General features: G+C 36.0%; 1 long non-coding RNA gene across 3 annotated transcripts in view; it reads right to left on the bottom strand.

Annotated features, from left to right (window-relative positions):
* LOC145690066 (uncharacterized) overlaps nucleotides 1-22130 on the bottom strand; it is a 905981-nt gene that overhangs the window by 31539 nt on the left and 852312 nt on the right. The window lies entirely within an intron of this gene.

Raw genomic sequence — 22130 nt, 5'->3', positions numbered from 1 at the left:
TTATTGGGTTACTTAAGCCACCATTAACTTTAATTTTTGACAATCTATGCGTATAAATTCCTCGTACAAGAGAAATAAAGGAGGACCCAAAACCATATTTCTCAAGGACTTTGAATAAGTAGTCATGGTTAATCCTATCAAAAGCTTGAGAATAATCCGTGGCTAAAACAGCAACGGGTGAAGGAGCAGTGGATTCGTGGTAGGAAATGAAATCTCTAAGATTTGATAAAGCCTTATAGATCGGGTTCTTTTGGCCTATTCCATATTGATGTGAACTTAGCAGTTTGTCACTAAACACTTTTATTCGTGCAGTAAGACAGCGTGTTAAAATTTTTAAATCCGTACACAGAAGGGAAATAGGTCTTAAATCATTAACACTGGAAGTGCGAGAATGTTTAGGTACTAAAACTGTAACACCTGTGCGGAGAGATTCACCTAGAACAAGAGTCTGCCTATATTCATTGAAAAGGTTTGTAAGAAAGGGTGCTAATATATCGATAAAGGTTATATAGAATTCTAGAGGTAGGGAATCAATCCCCGTAGATTTTCCTCGACGGCCGGAAGCAATGGCTGATTTAACCTCGTCGACTGTAAATGGACTAGATAGATATTCTTGATCCTGTTCCTGCAAGACTGTAGGAAGATAGTTGAGAATTTCAGGACTGTCACAGAAGGAAGTAGGTTTGGCATACAGCTGTTTATAATGATTTGTGACACAATGTATTACTTCCTCACCGACATACACGTGACCTGTGGCATCTTTAAGCTGAGATATAAATTTCTGCTTTCCGCGCATGAGTTCTTTGCTGATTTGTACAATTCCGGGAGTTTCTAAGTCGTCATATTGATGTATTTTACTGCGAGTCGTGAAACCTTGGATGCGGCGTTTGTGCATGGCTAATAAGTGGGCTTTGATTTCTTGAATTTGAGGTCGAAAATTGCTACCTTGAAGTTGTTCTTTCATGTAGTCTCTTAAGAGATTGGTGTAATATTGATACTGGGTACAATATGAAGCATTCCGATCCCGACAATATTGTTGGGTAACCACACGAAACTTCGGTTTGACTCTCTGTTCCCAGAAATGCATAAGGGATCCTTTGTAATATTGATGACGGTGTAAAAGGGCTGCCCATTCTTCGTGAATAAGATGGATGTAGTCAGGCTCCTGGAGTATGGATGTATTAAAATACCACAAACCACTTCGTTTTAAAAATTTTGGGACGGGTAGATCGATGGTCATTGTAACTGCCAGGTGGTCACTAAAGCAGATGGGGGTAATTTGTACATCTCGAACCCCTTGAAGAAGAGACTTACTGATATAGAATCTGTCCAATCGAGAGGAAGACGATCCAGACGTGAAGAATGTATGTCCTGGTTCATTAGGATGAAAATGGCGCCACACATCCACTAAGTCATAGGTTGTTATTAGTTGACGTAGAGCAGACGAATCACTGAAATGAGGAGAAGCATCGAGGGGAGAAAGGGTGCAATTATAATCCCCGGCAAGAATGCATGGGGAGCGACCATTATACAAAACCGGTGGGAGTTCAGTAGCAAAGAAATTATTTCGTTCTCGTTTATACGAAGATCCAGATTTAGCATAGACACTGCACAAACGAATATTTTGTAAATCTCCGGTGGTAATACGTTCACTGGGATGTTGTAAAGGTGCCAAGAAATTGAGATCGCTGCGATAAATAATGGCGGTTCCTGAAGCTGTTTCACTAACACTGCTAACATGAGAATGATTGGGTAGGTAATGGAATTCCGTGACTGCGACTTCCTGAGCGAATAAAACATCGATTTCTTCTTGATGAATAAAATCACTCAGGGCATGTTGCTTAACTAGAGAAGTGAACTTATTGAGATTAACAGTCGCTAAACGGAACGTAAACATAAAAACGAGGAGAGACCAGAAATATATGCAAGCGCAACACCACATGAGAAATAGGATGTAATATTACTGCAAAAAGAATAAAGAAAAATAAAACAATATAGTATTATGATGCCACTACAATTTTAGGGACCCCCTCCTTCGGAATTAACCACTGATTTCAACTTTTTTGTTAAAGCTCGCGTTTGGCGTGCATGATTGAGAGGAAGATCCTGTATGGGACGCAAGTCCTTACCACACACACTACTGAGTACTTTTTGCTTACTGAGTTTGCGTTTATCACTATGAATCATTTCTGTATCTGAGTCACTTGTGGAGTCACTACCGCGAGAGCGTGATTGTAAGTTTAGAGTTAATTCTGGTGGAACAGCTAAATGTACAGTCTGAGAGACGGGACAAGTTTCTTCGACTAAACCAGAATCACTTACCGTAGAAACTGATGTTACGACTGTTGAAACAGCTGGTGCGGTGCCGGGTGTTATGGGTGCTGGAATAATTTTAGTATCCTGAGTTTCTTCCACTTCCATGGTATTAGAAGGTGCAGCTTCTGCAGGAGCCGATTCGGAGTGAATGTCGGGATCTGTTAGCTGGTTGTCTGCGTTATTCGGTGGATGTGAAGAAGTTGATTCCAGAACATTCTTATGAAGCACGGGAAAAACACTGTAACTACCGGTGTCAGGAGCTGATGGATCCACTGGTAAATTATGAGGTACTCGCACAATGGGAGAAATGGAGCTGGTTGATGAAGATGGCACAGTAAGTCGTGAATTCCTCTTCTTGGAACACCCCTGTACAAAATGGTCGGGGGAGTTGCAGATGGCGCAAGTTTGAATTTGACCAGGAAAGCTGGTAAACAAACGTAAACCACAGACCGTGATAAACGAAGGAATGTTTCGTTTAATAGTCATTTTAACAAGCTTACGACCCGTTCTGGTTGCATAGACATGTTCCTTTGAATATTGTTCGTCGACAATACTAGTGACATCGCCATATTGGGAGAGCACACGGGATAATTGCATGTCACTAAGTTCCATGGGGCATAAGGACACCTTGACTATCACCACAGAATTATCCGCCAAATCAATAGGCAACACATGGTCCCCATTATTATCTGAGTATGTCACTACTCCATTAGTATTAGCTAGGATTTGTTCACATAACACTTTGTTAATTAACTTCAGATATAAATTCTTACGTATAAAGTCCATTTCAATGGACAATACCTGATCAACAGTTAACTTAAATACCTTACGTATCCATTCATGAACGGCAATAGACGTGGGCTTTTGACTCACCGTGACAAAGTTGATGCGCAATGTATTTGCTCGTATGCAACTCATGGCACTAATTCGACGATAAACGTCACCAAACTATGAACAATAATAAATATGCACTGAAAATGCTTATAAAGTTATAACTTTAAACTGAAAGTAAGTCACACTGAAACTTTAACTTCGCACAAGAAAGGAGCGATGTAAAGAAACACGCGCAACTGGAGCGACGGCAGAGACGATGTTACTCGCCTCGTTGCGAGCGCTGAACTACTCGGCCACGAAGGTCTACAGCAGCACGTCTTCGATTTCTGCTATTTTCATGCAACGTGGCAAGAAGTGGATAACGCCAACCAATCAGAACTGTGTTTCTCGTTTCTACTTCCGGGAGCATTACTCTCCCGAGCTATTCCTGGTTTTCGTCTGCTTTCTGTCGAATGCGCATGTGCAATTACTTGCTTCCCACTCCTCTACACCCCTTGCAACTCTACATTTTGCTTTAGATATACGCTGGCATATTCAAGTATTCCCAACTCTATGTATCTTGAACTAAGTTATAGTTTCTGTACAGAACGTACGAGCGCTAACATCTAGGAGATAGAACAAAACAGAAATGGTTACTTCAATGCCTTTTTGAAGCATGCCGGTTATGTAAATAATAGTATAAAAATAGTTATGCTTTATCGTAACTAAATGCATCGTAATTTAATCGTAATTAAAGGCAAACTATTAATCTTCATCATAAATACATAGTATGTCCAGTGGCGTGGCCAGGAACTCTTTGAGGGAGCTCACACACACAAGCATCACGGTCACCGATCTGGTACACCAAGAGAGCCAGCATTCCCCGCCCCTCGCAAAGATTGCTTGGGCCCTTCAGTCATTGGCACATATCCCGGGGAGATGAGGGGGACATGTCCTCTCCATCCGATTTGAAATTGTGATGATTTGTATCGGAATGCCACAAAGGAAGCTGAGATGAAATTGAGGTCCCTTGACTTGTTTCATTTTTAAAAAAGAATCGTCAACTATTTGTTTAATCCCTGTAACGGTTCTTATAATGCTACTGAGATCATCATCATTTTGCTCAAATAAGAGTATTGTTGCACCATACATAGTTGATTTTTTTCATAGTTTTGGAGAAGTCATTATTTATATTATTACAAAACAAGTGTCCTAAAATTTTAATGTACATCATTGTGGATGCGTAAATAGAAACATATCAATTATAAATATGCATATATTCAGATTTCAGAATGTGTTCACGGTACTGATTTGTAATACTGATACGTATCACAATTTCATCTACATCGCCTGGTATATAATATACAACAGGTTCACCTCAGAAATCAGATTCATCTACCGTAATATGAGTCTCATCTCCCCTCCCCCAGAATAAGTCTCAAATATGCTCTCCTCCCTCAAATCTGCCCTCCTCCCAATGTTGAAGATAACTGCTCTTCTGATCCTCCACAGCATTGTTTTTCAACTTCATGAATATTTTGAACATCGCTTTTAAAAAATGGAAACAGTCTTACCCGTTCCCCGAATGTTGCAAACAGATTTGCGCCCCTGCCTTTAGTATCTGGATATCTGACAACGAAATACATACACAGAAACAGGCTCCCAGAGTTGGTTTAAGTGTTTTCTATTTGCATCTTCAAATGATATACTTATACACTCAGGACCATATTCACGAATGGGGGACTGAGTTCCGGACCCAAGATGACAAATTTCTAGGGGTGACTTTTTCAAGAACGAGATTGAAGTATGGTATGGGAGAGAGAAGCTGCCCATGGGAACTATGCTGGAAACAATGTTTATACAACAGTGGGGCCGAGTTTTCTCGTCACAACGGTAGTGGCAAGAAGCTGAGACAATTGCTTATTGGCTTCTAACGTAATCCACGCACTTGCTTCTGTATGCCCCACTAGGCCACCAATTAGGGTTCCTCCCTTCTAATTTTTTTATAACCCTATGTTTCCCATCGGTATAGCTATGTATTGCTAATTTTAATAGTATTGTATCGCACAAGTGACTAACTTTGGCATCCCCATTTCGGAATACCACGCTACGCTACTGGAAGTTGGACAACGGCAAAATATAGTGAACAGCGGAACCAAACTAAACACCTATGAATTTATAAACGCTGCGTTGAAAGAAAAAAGAAATCACCTTTAAGATTCTGTTGAATCTCAAACACGTCATCTTTAATGTCATCAAACGAGTTATGAAGGAATCCGTGAAAGGATAAGAGAAAACCATCAAGAATGCATGACATTTAAAACTATATATATAAGCTCTTTCTTGACTCTTTAAGGGTAAATACTGACTGCCAGGATGGAAGGAGCATTTCCTTTCTCTTTTCCGTGTGTGCGTCGTCGACAGCTTAGTAACTTCTGTGTTTCTGCACTTGTTTACATCATTGTCAACTTCGATTCGCATTTCTTGGGCCACAAAACACGAACAAAAGGATAAAGTGTATTTGCTGTGAAGGATAAAAGAGATCTTAGACGCCAACAGTAATTCTCTTCACTTCCCTCCCAACCCCATTATTCAAATACAATTCTTCCACTGTAGGCTATGTAGAAATACATTCAAGCTCTTTTGTAACATTTGTCAAGTTAAGTTCATGTAGTTTTTTTTCCCTTCCTCATTCAATACACATAACCAAGAAAATAAAATGTTTTCAGTGAAGCAAAAATATGATATGATGAAAAGAAAAAAAAATACAATGTTGATAGTGTATAACATGTTCGAAGATGACATTTACAGATACTTACAAATTTAACGGAAATATCTGTTATAAAAAATAAAAAAGAGGAACTTACCAGATGGTGTTCGACGACCTTCCGCCTCCAGAACAGCTTAGATGTAAAGCGGAATGGAGGCATAAACAGGCCCGTTCCTAAGAGTTAGGGAGTGGCTAATCCGCTTGAACTTTCAGTTGCCTGTTGGTACGCATGTATGACTCAATGTAAGATGAGGGGCTGCTGTGGCTTAATGGTAGAGCGTTCACTTATGGTGCATAAGGTCCTTGATTCGATCTCAGCTCGCGCCAAGTGAACTTTGTGGTGGACAAACACCGTGAGTGGGTTTTCTCGAGGTTTCCCCGGTTTCTTTCACTCTCTTCATCCCACTATTACACAGGGCCGGCGGGGTCGAGCCGTGCCACCGCCCAGGGCGGCAAGTCTAATGGGCGGCAAAAATTGAAAAGGAAAAGAATACCATCAAAATATAATGCTTGGAAATGGGCCCACATGGAAAAATAAAACTGTGTTCATCTGAGAATATAATTACTCCTTCACTTCACTCACACTTAGGAAAATACTCACTCAGGAAATTCGGAGCATTTTTCCTCATTTTCAATTATCAAACAGGTATCGTTCAATATTTCCCTTGCAGCGACGTAGATAAGATTTTCGGCTAGGGTAGATAAGATTATCAATGTATACTTTATATGTTTTTCTATTCAACAATGCTCTAACGCTCCACTCCAAGTATGCAAAAGGTACACTCCCACTTGAGACCCATGGGAGGACCAAATAAATACCACCATTACTTAGGAAAAGATGTCCAAACTGGAATCATTCAGATTCTTAGTGAACAAATAAAAAAGTAAAATGCTGTCTTTGTTGAGAGTTGCAAAATATTATAGCATAATACTAGACTGTACGCCAGATACTTCTGGTACCGAGCAAATGACAATAATCGTTCATGTACAAATTACATACAGTAATGGAGAATGCCCTGTAAAAATTTGAGAACACTTTCTTGGTTTCGTAGCGGTAATAGACACCACTAGTCTAGGACTGACAGAAGTAATAATTAAACATATAAGGGAAATTAACATTCCTATCGAACGCATAAGGGGCCAAGGATATAACAATGTTTCCAATATGAAAAGCAAACATTCAGGTATTCATAAGAGAATTTTAGAAATAAATTCCCGAGTCTTCTATGTTCTTTGCAATAGTTATTCACTAAACCTTGTCGTTAATGATGCAGCCACAACATTTCAGTACGCCGTTCCATTTTTTGTATAGCTAAAAAAAAGTTGGAACTTGCCGGCAATTTAACACACGAAGAATCGAAAGATATTAACTCCAGTGATTTGAAAGACGAACTAAAAGTGTTATCCGCTATAGAAGCGTAAAAGTTCAACAAAAGAAACTTTAAAATTAATTAAGGAACATGACTTTACTCCCAATGTTAGTGTTGCACTTAGGATTTTGTTAACCTTGCCGGTAACCGTGGCAAGTGGAGAAAGAAGGTTTTCGAAACTTAAGCATATTAAAAACTATTTACGTCTTCCATGGCTGAAACACGCTTGAGTGGCCTAGCGATGATATCAATACAACAATTATCTGAAAAATTGGACTACACGAATGTTATACAGAAATTTGCTCATATCTAAGCAAGAAAAGTTTCTTTCAATTAAGGTATGTTAAATTCATGTATCACTATTGTGTTCTAGTACATCATCAGGCTTAGGCTTATCACTTAATTTTGCCGTAATAGCTGATTCACTATTATTTTCATGCTCCATACTTTATTGGAAACACCTTTGGTGTGGGAGAGCCGGGTTAGATTCCCGGTGGGAGCTCATGTGGTTCGGATTCCACGTTAATCAGTAGGTCCACGTCTCATATAGCCTCGCTGGCGAAAGGGACGCTAAACTAAAAATCAACTTAATCAACCAACTCTATTGGAAACACCTTTTGATATAAAATAAGTTTAAAAATTAAAATTCTTAGTTGTGACTAAAGCACTTTTCTTTAAAAAAATTATTTTCTGTATGCGCTGCTGTATGTCTCAGGTATACAGCGAAATTGAGCATACTGAATATTGTGTTATATATGGAGTCATTTAAATATTACGTAATCATTCGAGAGAGGTAGTTCAATTTTCTGTTTACTTTTACATTTCATACATGTTTTTAAACGGGACATCCTACTTTTTCGTGACACTTGAACGTTTTCTGTCAAAATAAGGTTGCGGGTTAAAGGGGCGGCATGTGAAAGTACCGCCCAGGGTGGCAAAACTGCTAGCACCGGCCCTGCTATTACATTCATTCCTCATCATCACCATCTCTTTTAGCCTAGCCTAGCCGGCATAATCGTGGAACGTGAAACTTCATTTCATTTTCAATGTAAGGCGAACTCAAGTCAGTCTCCCAAAATTACTCTTGGCCCCCTTGTCCTAGTGTTCTGGCTACGAACCTCGTTATAAAGGTTGTGATTGGCAGCAAGTAGAATATTACTCCATTCCACGTGTACTGAGTGCGTCACTCAATTCCGTCGAGGAGGATGGAGGTGGAAACTCCATCCAAGTTCCTCAAATCATGTTACATCACTTTGTGAAGAGCATGAGATAGGTGGGAGGTGTTTTTAGTACTTATTTTATTTTTTTTTATCACAGGAATGTATGATATATGCAAATTTAATGTAAATGTTGTAAATAATTAATAAAATTTAATTTAGCCAAAATAAAAAGAAATCAGTGTTGGTAGAACCAAATTATAAATAAAGTTAGAATTTACATTTTTGTAAACATGAAATTTATTTTAATGTTTCATTGCTTTGTTAGGGTTAGTAATGTTCCTTGAAGTTTTTGACTTTAGGTTAGGTATTATTTTAATATTAAGAATATGTGAATTTATAATTAAATTGAATTAGTTAAATTTGGTAGACACAACAAATCCTTGAATGCCTGAAAAGTAACAAAAAAAAAATCACAAGTTATTTTGTATTTACCCTGCGGCTAAGTATTTAAATTAAAAACTCCACACACTTTTTAGAAAATGCACACATATTTATTTTTAATTTTATTAATGAACATACAACAATACCACATGCAATGTATATATATATATATATATATATATATATATATATATATATATATATATATATATATATATATATATATATATATATATATATATATATATATGTATGTATATATACTAGATATTTAATAGATATTTTTTAAATTATTTTGTTAATTGTCTGAAATGAGTTTTTTTTAAAAAGATAAAATAGAATAGAGATTTTTTAAAATTTGAATGTTTATTGTTATTAAACTGTTTAAATAAGATATTTTATTTTTTGGTTACTGTGATTGCACTTTACTACAGATGATTTTCTTGGAGAGGTTTGATTTTTTTTTGGGGTGAGTTACTGATTTTAGATGTTATTTTTTTTTTTTTTTTATTGAGAATGAAGTTTCAGTTTTAGAGAAACTGCTGATAAAATACATTGGTATTTTAAATTTAGTTTTATACCTTGTGTTTAATAAAATAACATTTTACTGATGTTAAAATGAAGCTTAGCAATGAAAACATAGTGTTTTTGCTTTTGGTATCTAAATTGATATTTGTTTACTTTTTAGACATTTTTAGCTGTAAATTTGTTAATAAAGATTATTCACTTTAGCACCAAATAAAATGTGGTTTTTCAGAATAAATATTTTTTATAATAGATATTCAAATAACAATGTGCTCTATTATTTACTGCTGAAGTTATGTATGTATGAACAATATGACCTTAATTTTTAGTTTTTTTTTTTAATGTTTGACATTGGCGACAGTGGATTTTTAACTAATTGAATATTTTATTTTTATTTGGTTTTGTTACACACACTAACGCTAGTTTTTACTAAAACTCGCCTTTTTTGAGGGGCTTTAAAAGTTTTTTTTTATTGTTAGAGGGTAGCGGGACTTTTTTATTTTACAATAGGGGTTGCTTGCGAGAGGTTTGACGGGTGTATTTTTTTTAGCGGTTATTGTTTTTTTTTAATGTAAACAACCTCTCTCAGTGACCGATATCCTTTTCTGTTTACATTTATAATTAATGATATTACCGATTAACGAATTACAATTGACATGTAACAAAGGTTGAAAACTAATATTTAAATATTCTATTTTACATTTGTACACTTGGGTGGAGTTGTTATTGTTAAAAGAATAAAAAAAAAGTAACTTGTTTGTGGTAGACAATTGTCTTCTGTTACCCTTTATTACACTCCAAGGCATGCCGGGAGTGCCAGAATTAACATATTGAGTTTAAAATTAAACGAAGAATAGCAAACTGCTAAAATAGCTATTTTATAAAGAATATACGGTAAGGATTGCAATTTTATATACTAATATAACTATATCGGATTTGTTTAAGAATTGTTATAGGTTGGAATTTATATTTAAAAATATATTTCATATACCAGTACCTTTTGGTAACCCTGGAACAATATGAAAATTGAATTGATGAAGGTTCGCTGACTGGGCAGCCAGAACAGTTGAACCACCCCCACCAGAGAGATAGCGGTTTTATTAAAAGTGTAAATATTGCGGTCAGTGAAACAATTTTTTACGTATTGTATTTGAAAATTTGTATCTAGGTGTGTAGAGTTCAACAAAAGATTGCTTAGTGACTTTTTGTCGCCAATTTTGTTTTGTTTATCCTTAGAATCTTTTTCCTTATTCTTACAATATATTTTATATAATAGTTATAACACACTAAAATAATTTTGTTTATAGTATTTCCTAGATACTATAGGTTGGAAATTTTTGGTGCTTTAGAGGTTACTAACCTTTATTTCCCTGAAGTTTTTAAAATTATATGGAACTTTTAAACAAATATATGAAAGAAAACGCAGTTTTCTGTTATGCCACTAAACTTAATGATATTTAAAATAAAATAAAATAGTATTAGAATGATTAGCTTGAAATCTAATGTATAAAAATAACTAAACTAATTATATATATATATATATATATATATATATATATATATATATATATATATATATATATATATATTATTAAATCTGAATATAAAATTTAGATTGCATATGTAAATTTTAAGAATAATAAAAATAAAAATAAATAAAAATATCTGTTAAATTTGCCTTTAACAACTTCCAGGTGTGAAGAAGCGTATTATCATCCTGAAATATGACATCATTCCCCAGAAATAACATTTGGTCTATAGAACGCACGTGATCCCTTTAAATGATGATATAATCACGAAAATGACGAAACCGGTAAGCTTCAGCACATGATATACTGAAAACCAGGGTATTGCAGCTCACAAAATCACATCCACCATATTTCGTGGTTGGGCGGAGTCACTGTGGATCATATGCTTCCTTGGGCGTCAGTTGTTTGAAACATCAGCGGTCTATTCTCATGGTTGCAGTACCATTGGCGTCTTGGTCTCTTATCAGGGATGCCAAGTGTGCAGCCAGTTATTGTAACTTAACTGGACACAAGTAACGCGAGGTCCGCCACTGTTAAGTTTCAAATATACTGTGTGGGAAAATAGGTAGCAGAATTAGTTCTTTATTACCTTAGTAATAGAATCACAGATAAATAAAGGAGGAATCCACGAGGATTTTCTCTCCTTATAACTAAAAGTTCTGAATTTATTATATGGTGAAGCAATGACATTAACGCCTACACCACCATACATTCATGTGTTATTGGATATTTTTAATCCTGCTCTACTAAATGTCTAAGTTTGAATAATAATCCTAAGGGAATGATTTAAATTTTAAATTCAATCCCGAAAGATAAGCTTTCTATTTTCATAGACCAAAGTGCAGGAAATATTTTATATTCCTCCATTCTTAGTGTGAAAACGTCTGAATTCTCTCTGGGCTGAAACTCGAGTTATGAGTCAACCGATACAAATTCAATCATAATAAAGTTTGTTGAGCTTCAAACACCATACCTTAATCCTAACTTCATTTGAACTTACATTTACAAGATATGAGGCTAAACTATCGATTTAAAGTTCAGCTTTAGTCATTGACTTAGTCATTCCTGCTTTTTCTTTAAGAATATAATCTGCTTAATGTATATTAAAAGCTCACTGAATTGTCAATTGCGCTATATTGTTGGTAATTTTCACGCATATATTTGAAAAAAAAAATGAAATGAAATCTTTAGTTTTTCGTCCCACGGTTATGCCGGTTAGGCTAAAGGAGACGGTAATGATGAGATATGAATGAAATGATGGAATAAAGAAAGTGGGAGGAAACGGGAGAACTCCGAGAAAACCCACAAGCACGGTGTTTGTCCACCACAAATTCCACACGGTGCGAGCTAGGATTGAACCAAGGACCACACCGGAGGTGAACGCTCTACCACTGAGCCACCGAGCCCCCACGCATATATTTGTATCCACAATTGCTATCCTCATAATTGCAGGAATGATGATACATTTCTATATTTAATAACAACTATACACTCATGACATTCTTTATTAGGCGCAAAACAAATCAGGCTAATTAGTGTAACATCTAAAAAGTATATTCGAGAAACGGTTTGATATACAAAGGGCACTAGGAAAGTTTTGCAATATAACTTTATTTCTTATACTTTTTTAAAGTGCTTTCCACCACACATTACAAATTTTACCAGTCTTCGAAACCAGTCCTCGAAGAAACTCTGCCATATTTCAGCAAAGATCTGGGCACACTCATCATTCGAAGTCCATAGTAGGGGCGTCATAGTTTGTAAAACGCCCTCCTTTCAGTCTGGTCTTCACATGGGGAAACAGCAGGAAGTCACAGTGAGCGGAATCTGGATTGTATGGAGGGTGCTCGAACAGTTTTAGTCAAGTGCTGGTCAAATACTCTGAGCAAACTTTTGAACGGTGTGCTGGAGCGTTAGCGTGGTGAAGATACCATTTGTCCATCCTCGAGTTTGGACGCAATTGTTTGAGAGGTGTAAGAACTTTAGGCAGACATTCCTCGGTATACACTTTCCTGTGACTGTATACACTTTCCACAGAGTATTTCTAAGACAACTCGCTCGACAATTCCTCGCACACTAAAAATTACCGCCACCATTATCTTCTTCACAGATGTGGAGCTTTCGAAGACACTCACATTTTATTTTGAGCCTTGGTCGTGACGTCATAGTAATAGAACCAATTGTCGTCACCTGTCACAATACTGTTCACAGAGGAAGATTTTCCATTTTTAATTTTTTCAACATTTCACGGCACCATGAAACACGGTGTGCCATCTGCTCGTCGATCAAGTCATGTGGTACCCAAAGAGTACAAAGCTTTCTAACTGGAAGGTGATCGCGGAGAATAGCACGAACTGCTTGGTGCATTAATGCCCAAGCATACCTCTATTTGAAGGTATGTAACCCGTCTATTGTCTCAAGCATTTTCCTTACTGCAGCAATATTTTGTTCAGCCACAGATGAAGATGGCCGACCTGACCTTGGAGTGTCCTCAAGGCTGGAAGTTCCTTTTTGAAACTCTCGGTACCACCTAAATATCGTTGTACGATTAGGACAATCCTCTCCAAGAACAGAAATCATTTCTTCTAAACACTGATCAACACTTAAACCTGATTGAAATTTCTGAAGCGAAGGGCGACGGTTCGAGCCTCCGTGCGGAGTTCGTTCCTTTTTTTTTTTAATATATGGGAACAGCTATAAATATAAATTTCTATTTTTAAGTGCTTGGAAAAACAATCAGACGAACTGTCACTTTTCAAATCTCTGCTACATTTACTAGCCCGCCATTTCCAGAATTTATGTATGAAACGTTAACACAGACGTCAAAAACGTAAATTATTCATGTTCCTGCTATATATATATATATATATATATATATATATATATATATATATATATATATATATATATATATATATATATATATATATATATGTGTGTGTGTGTGTGTGTGTGTGTGTGTTGTGTATCACACAACTCTGTAACACATTTTTTCGTGAAAAATGCTGAACTATGAAAACATGACGTATGTCTTGAACAAAATTGTAGCTCAAAGTTGCCCTGTATTCAGTTTTTGACCACGACGACATCTCCACCTCTTTTCATTAACTCAGCTGAAAATCAACTGACACTGAGACAATGATTAGAGCTTCTAGTGGAGATTTGGACATGTCTAAACACACGCTAAGTTGCAAACTCCTGTGATGATCCGTTCTGTTCTATTGCAAAACTTTCCTATTGCCCTTTGTACAGCGGCAGCGGAACCTCCACTTCTCTGTCATCTCGCGCTTACCCATTAACTGAGGGTAAATTGGGTAGTCCGGTAGAGATGGTCCTGGTTGAGACGAACCAGGGTCATAATTCGTAAACTATCCACCAGATTACCCCCAGCGTGAATATTTGTGTAGTGTCATGCAGGCACTTAGCCAAGGGGTGGGTCCGGAGGGTCCGGAACCCCCTTCGGATTAAGAAATGAAAATATTAAGGAAAGATGAAACAAAAGATACGAGAAAAAGATGAATCAGCGTCAAAAATATAAAGCTATATCAAGCGTAACGAAACATTCCGAATTCCATCTATCTCCATGTTAATCCTATGGACTACAAATGACGATCGATAAACCGGTTCAATAAGATACTCTCAGAAAGATAAGAAAAAGAAGAAGACAAGTAGAACCGAGTTCGAATGACCTCGGAAAACTATAACTTTTTCAATACTTTTTATATTCTTTTACTCAAGATTTCATCACAGTTTTTCTGATTAAAATACTTATTAACATATCCTTATTTTATTGTCCTAAACAACTAATATGGGTTCGTTGCCAGTAAAATAGTTTAGATTGATCGATCCCCTGGTGTGTAACCACAGTATTTCATGCCTCCCCCCCCCCGCCATTACCAAATCCTGGCTAAATGAACGAATATATGTTGCCAGTAAAATAGTTTAGAATGATCGAGCCCCTAGTGTGATATACATATTATTTCGTCACGGACCCCCCCCCTATTGAAAAATCCTGGCTACGTGCCTGTGTCATGGCAGATGTATGCTAGACACTGTGTATTATCCTTAAGCAGAAGTCCACACATTTCTTAAGTAGACGAGATATTTTATTTAAGATAGATCAAAACTATTTTTACCACATTTCATTGAAAGCAATACTCAACATGCTTGATGTAGTTTTATTCAGTTTTGTTTATTATCGCATTTCATCATAAAAGAATGTGTTAATGAAAAGAATGAAGTTTGTCGCGTTCAAAAACTGGTGTCCCGACAAAACGTACCACTTGAATTTTCGTTACAAAACGTACCACTTTTGATGACCTGTCATAAATGACAACCTGTCATGGATTAATTAAAGCATTTCTGACATTTATTCCACGACAAAACGTACCACTTATATAAATTACAACATTTCTTGGACTAATTAAAACATTTCGGATATTTAATCCGCGACAAAATGTACCACTTCAAGCATTTTCTTTTTGCAGCGTGTTCACAGATTATTCTCCAAATCGAACAAACTTCTCTTAAAGGTTCTGTACGTAACAAACGTAACATTAAACACATTTATCAGTGAGTAAGAGAACACGAGTCTTCCAAAATACATTAGACCAATGTGTGTGCTTACATATCTAACAAAAGAGAACACAATGTTAAGAAACTACTTCCTCATGAACAGGTAAAACAACGGCAGTATAAGGTTGAGAAGAACAGACAGGTAATGTATCGAGTTGTTAAAGTGCAGAAACTCATTGGTAAAAGAGGGCTCATTTACAGAGGAAATGTAGCAGCCTATAAACTGAAAGACACAGCTATAGATCATGGAAACTTTTTGGATATTATTCCTTTCTTAAACAAATTTGATCTTCCGCTTAAAAGTAGTTTAGATAAGGTCACCGAGAAGAGTCATATACGAGGAAGTAAGCAGGATAGTGGTCGCATAACTTTTACTAAACACGGTGAATTATGTTTTGAATGCTATCAGCACACTTATCAGAGAAGATATTTCGAAAGAAGTCTCTTAAGCTTCAATATTTTCTGTTCTATTAGACACTACTCAAGATATAGTAGTTTCAGGTCAGTGCTCTGTTGTTTTACGGTATGATGTTAAAATGGTTGTTAAACAAAGTATTGTTGTCATTGTAAAATGCATATCTACCACAGGCCAGTGTCCAGTGTCCTTGCGATTTACTGGTGGAAATTCTGCAGAAGTTGAACCTTGATATTAAGAAGTGTATTTGAAATTCAACCGATGGCTCAAGTAACATGCAAGGACAATATTCGGATTTTTTCAATTCACCTATGATCAGTTACACGTGTGATTCAGTTGATTTTGAGTTTAACGGCCCTTTTAGCAGCGAGGCTATATGAGACGGGACATACTGATTTACGGGAAATCCGAAGCACATGAGCTCCCGCCAGGAATCGAACCCAGGTCTCCCACGACAAAGGCGCATACGCTAACCGCTTAACCACTAAGGAACTCAGTTACACGTGTGGTGTTACGCTCATATACTCAATCATGTCATATGTGATCTGACAAAAAATTGCATTGATTCTGTGTCATTGTTTTGCTGAATGACTGTGATATTTATGCGTGAGTCTTATCAGCGAATGGACATTTGGAAGATCAGATGTTAACAAAGGCGTCTTACAGTTATTGCGGAAACAAGATGGTAGAAAACACACTGTTTTTCAGAAAAAATTTTGGTCATTTTTCGAACCCAGAAAGTGCTTTGTATACAGAAAATATCAAACCAAAAGCTAGGTGTAAAGCGAAAGGATATATAAAAGATCTTTTCAAGTTCAAAACAACTCGGACAGCACAAATGTTCCTTAAGATATTTCAAGTGACGACCTCTCTGTCAAACTATCTCCAAATAGAGGGTGCTGCTAGTGTAGTCTTATCGGATGGTGCAGACTACTCTGTTCCAATTGAAAGAGTAGAGAGATGATTTTGAATCCGTTAAGAATGCAGCATTAAGCTTTGCAGAATGGACCAATAACATATTTGAAGACTTAGAACGTGATTGCTTTTTTTCTATTGACCTATCGATAATTCGCCTTCAGAGATGGACAAAGATTTTTCCTGTGAATATGAAGATGAAGCTGCTTCTATCCAATGACCAGGTACTGCATCGTAGCATTCAACACAATATTGGAAATGGCAGTTTCGATTATTTCTTCAAAATTCAAGAAGCGATGTACTTTATGGATTATTTGGACCCTAGACACTTCAACCAAGTAACAGAACTTCCAGACGTGCCTTTCGATAAACTTACATATTTTCTGAAAAACTTCAGTAAAGAAGTTTCCAGGGATACTATAAATGTATTCTCTTGGACTTTTGAAGGACGTGGATATCCTTGTAAGTCGGTCTTGATGACGAGCACAACCGAGAAAAAATGACGGTGCTGATGGTGCAAGTGATTTAGAATTAGGAGAAAATACAGTTGTTTACAAGGAAAGCGAATGCAAAACGTGTTGCAAAATTGTCCAATGTACTGCTTTTTAATTTTGCAGAATTGTAAATTTTGCAGTAATATTTATTCAGGTTTCCAGCATACAAATTTTTATTGACTTTGCCCGTAACTCAGGTAACATGTGAAAAAAATTTTTCAAAACTGAAATAAACTGAAATACATTAAAAATAGGCTAACGAGTACCATGTCTCAGGAACATTTGAAAACATTTATGTTGATGTCTATTGAAAAAGATTTATTAAAAAATATTTCGAATGCAAAAGTGATAGATACAGTAGCATCAAAAACTAGTACACTAAAATATCTGCTAATTTTGTAATATAGTATACGTTCTCCTTGAACTTCATATAATATTTTGTACAATTCAGAATAATATACTGATGAAAGAATATCAGGTTTTAATTGTCAATTTTTAATACTATTGACTTACTGTAGAAAGAAAACTGTGCAACTTGATTTGTGATATTGAGATGCTGGTAGCCCTTGTGTGAGAAAGCGCCCGCGTCCCTCTAATAATACCTATCCGTCCCTGGTCCAAAGCCTGGATAAAGTGTGATGGAAATCAGCAAATATTCAAATATTGCATACGCAAGATTTTTGCTGGCCTTGGTCTGGCGAAAATCTTGTAAGTATGGTCTTAGTCTTAGTCTTGGTCTTGCATTGGCACTTTTCTCACCACCAATCTGTTCAACTTTTAACCTTATTTTGACCGATATATATACTGTCCTATCAAGTGGTACGTTTTGTCGCCTGACATTATTTGATGGCTGATTGGAAGACTCTTCGCAAGTAGCCCTCCAGGCAAAAGGTACGTTTTGTCACTTGTCATTATTTAAAGTGTTTTTAGAAAACCCTTCACAAGCATCCCTCAGGGTAAGTGGTACGTTTTGTCGCTAGTACGTTTTGTCGCGTATTCTCAAAAACTACGCGCACAACAGGTAAACTACCCTTCTTATCTCTCCTGCTTGGGATAGGTGAACCACTGCCACTGTGGGAGAGATGGACCACATAAGAAACATGAGATGTTTGTGATTTGTGTTGTAAAGTTTTCAAATAACGTATACAAAACAAGGTGCAATGTACCGTACAATGTAATTACTGATACTCAGTTTCCTTCTTAAAACACAAAACTTTGTATTCTTGCCGTTTTGCAAATGACTTTTTTCTAGATTCCATGTAAAAAAAGGCTTATTTTTAGATTTTAAATATTCCTATCTCAGTTTAATCTGTATTAGATTATATGAGATCAATATTCGATTTCGGTATAAACTTGGTAGCTGTATAATATCTACTTTATTAATATAACGTATTTAAAGACAAAACTGTTCCAAATTATTTCTTTATTTCCCTATTGTTTATGTTCTGCATATGGTCCGTCTAACCCATAGTGCTGTGGGATAGATGAACCAGGCAGCAGTTTTTTAAGCTTATATTTCGGGTAGAACTATATATTTTTTGATACAAAAACCTTTAGTTATGGTTACAGAAAGTTCTATCTTGGATTTCGTACCTGGAGGCAGAAAAAAATGGATAATCTCCACCGGACTCATTATAAACACAACATTGGTGACCTCAGTCAAAGCCGGAACTCCTATCCTGGTCGCGTAATATAAATCGTTTATTTTTATTTGAATGTTGTCACAAAAGAAAGCCCGCGTGTGACAGTAACGTTTATCGTTGATGCTAACGTATATACGTGTGAATAAATGATACAGTAAGTGTATTAAATATTTTAGATACATAATATGTGCTATAAAATTTTAAGGAACTTTTAAAAATGAAGAACATAAACTCGAAAAAATCATATACACAACAAATGGCATTACAATAAAATATAATAGCCTATAGGCGAATTATTTTGAAGAAAAAAACATCAGTTCATTATGGCGAACGTTCTCAGATTGAGCTCATAAAATACGTATAAGTTGAATATGGTTTCATCCACCTCTTGGTATTCTGAGCAGCCAAATGATAAATCGATATGCAAGCTAGCAATAAGTAACATATCAGCGCGAAACGAGACGACTTTGGAAAAGAAATAAGAAAAAAAAATAGACGACGACAACAAAAATCTGGATTATATTCTGTGCAGATGACGATTTCAGGAACACTTTTTTATCTACATAACTTGAAACTAGCAGCAGTTTGCATGTCGAAACTAGACTGATGTGCAATAAAATTTTGTGTTATTCCTTTTGTCGATTAGATTAATAACTGGAAAAACCTGCTAGACGTGCTAACTGATAAGAATTCATGCATACTTTCTCCCTCTTAACAAGGGTAGTTACAGCGATTTATGCATATAAAACTAGCTTCTCACCTAGCAACAACAGTTTTCTTTACAAAAATAATAAAAGTAATGGCGTTTAACTGTTGCCAGACTCATAGGTTTATTTTTTTTTCAAATATAAAGTTCAGCATGGAATAATTTCAATAAACATTACAAGGATCGTTACCATTATTAGGAAATAACATACTTCGTATGATAGAGCCATTGTGAGTGAAGTAAGTTTAAAAGAAGTTGCAGTATAAAGTTCTAATTAATGTACATATTTGAAACAACTGGAAACAGTAAAACTTTGGAACTTGAATATTATCATATATAAAAAATACCACCAGCATAGGTGGCGCCACAGTGGGTGCAGTGGGTGCAGCTGCACCCACATTAACTACGATTTTCAGATTTCCTATAATAATCGTTTCTATTTTGTATAGTTATTGTTTCCTGTTTGGATATATTTGAGTGACACATTAAGTCTCTCATAATTTACTTGCTATCATACAGGGATTATTTTTGAGATCTTAAGACTCAAAAATGCAGAGCCTTCTGGCAACAATGTTAGGATGTGTTGGCAGAGCGTCTTGTTGGCTAGTTGCTCATGCGAACGGAGTTTCTCCAAGATGAACTATGTCAAGTCCAAACTAAGCTTGACTGTTTTAACAGAGACTTAACTTCATAATGTAGCATTCTGTTGAAAAGTCGATTTCAGCAAGCATAGATATTGAAGATATTGAAGATGTTTGGGAAATTAACTCTTTATTCAAGACTGTAAAGTACTGTACTTCTACTACTCTTATTATTACTACTACTGCTACTGCTATTATTATTACTATTATTACTCATACTATTACTACTATTACTATTACTACTACTACTACTACTACTTCTGCTAATACAACTGCTACGATTTCGCGTCAGAGTTGACATGTCTGGTGGTACATACTTTACAATCTAAGTACAGAAAAAATCAAAGAAATACTAGTTATTATGATCAGTCTGCGTAGAATGCGAACAGATGCTTGACTAGGGGCAACGGTGGCTCAGTAGGTAAAGCACTCAAATCTGGTACCAGAGGTCGTCGAATCGATCCCTCCTCGTGTTATGTGAGCTTTGTGGTGGACAAACGCCGTGAGCGAGGGAGTTTTCGGATTAGCCCGTTTTCGTCCATTGTCTTCACTCCACCAATTCATCCATCATCATCCATACGTCTTGAGGTGTAATTGCCTAAAGAACATATGAGAAAGTCAAGTCCTTGACCTACTAATTAGAATTTGTTCCCTACCATTAGACCACGGAAGCCGAAACCATCGCAATTTGTAGTAATGTTCAATTAGCACGGCAGATTGCAAATCATGTTACATGTTTCTGTATTCTTTATAATTCGATGCTACAATAATAATAACAAAAATCAATGATCAAATAAATCACCCAGACCCCAGGGTCGATGAAGTGTTCCTGGAACGGTTCGTAACAAGAAAATAACAGAGCTATATGGCGGAATGCGAGGCAGTAAATCAAAACAAAATCCACACATATCATTGTTGAACGAAAAATACCTCAAAAGTCCCCTGAATGAAAAATGTATAGATATCAGCTATCACAAATGCCTCTTAAGATCACATATAATAGAAGGGATAGTTGATTTTAAGAAAATGAAAATATAAGGTTTCTTAAGAAACCAATTGTGCAAAATGAACATCACTTTACTGTATGTCCTTGTACGCATCGAATAACACGGAAACAGAGTCAACAGTCTCAGGTTTTAGGGGAAAAACTGAAAAAGCTTGATTTTATAAGGGATTTGGGAGTTATTTTTGATTCAAAATTATCCTTTATTCAACATATTGAAACTATTTGCAAAGAAGCCTACAAAAATCTTGAATATATTTATCGAGTCAGTAAAGATTTCCAAAATGACCAAACTTTAATTGTACTGTATTATGCATACGTCAGGTCGAAATTAGAATATTGTAGTAATATGTGGAACCCTAATACAGAAATACTCATTCTTGATTAAGCGTAGGGGAAGGTCGTCTGGTATCGGACACCTTAGCTTTTTTTAGTCTGTCAGGCTGAAAAATACCTATATTCAATTACTTAATGCACAAAACGATACCTTGGTATCTTATACACAACATGCTAAAAGTGATTTGACAGGTAGAAACTAATAATATTTATTTTCGTAAAAAATCCAAGATAATAGAAATTAGCGTCCTTAAAAAGTGGAGGGTGGTATCGGACAAAAATAAAACTATAGATAATCGCTCTTTTGAGGTAATTTAATAAACCAATTACTTACAGAACAACTTACAATTGCTAGCTGTTTACTTACAGGAGTTCTTATACAGAAAATACAGTTTTATTAGGCTTTGAAACAGCCTAAAATAAAAGTAAAACACAAATTTCAAACTTCTGAGTCTCATATCCACTTTATTTATTGTAA

Source organism: Thermobia domestica, chromosome 7, assembly GCF_964235325.1.
Source record: "Thermobia domestica chromosome 7, izTheDome1.hap1.1, whole genome shotgun sequence".
Taxonomy (NCBI): domain Eukaryota; kingdom Metazoa; phylum Arthropoda; class Insecta; order Zygentoma; family Lepismatidae; genus Thermobia; species Thermobia domestica.
Note: the sequence above shows the minus strand (reverse complement) of the source record. Positions and strands in the feature narration are given on the sequence as shown.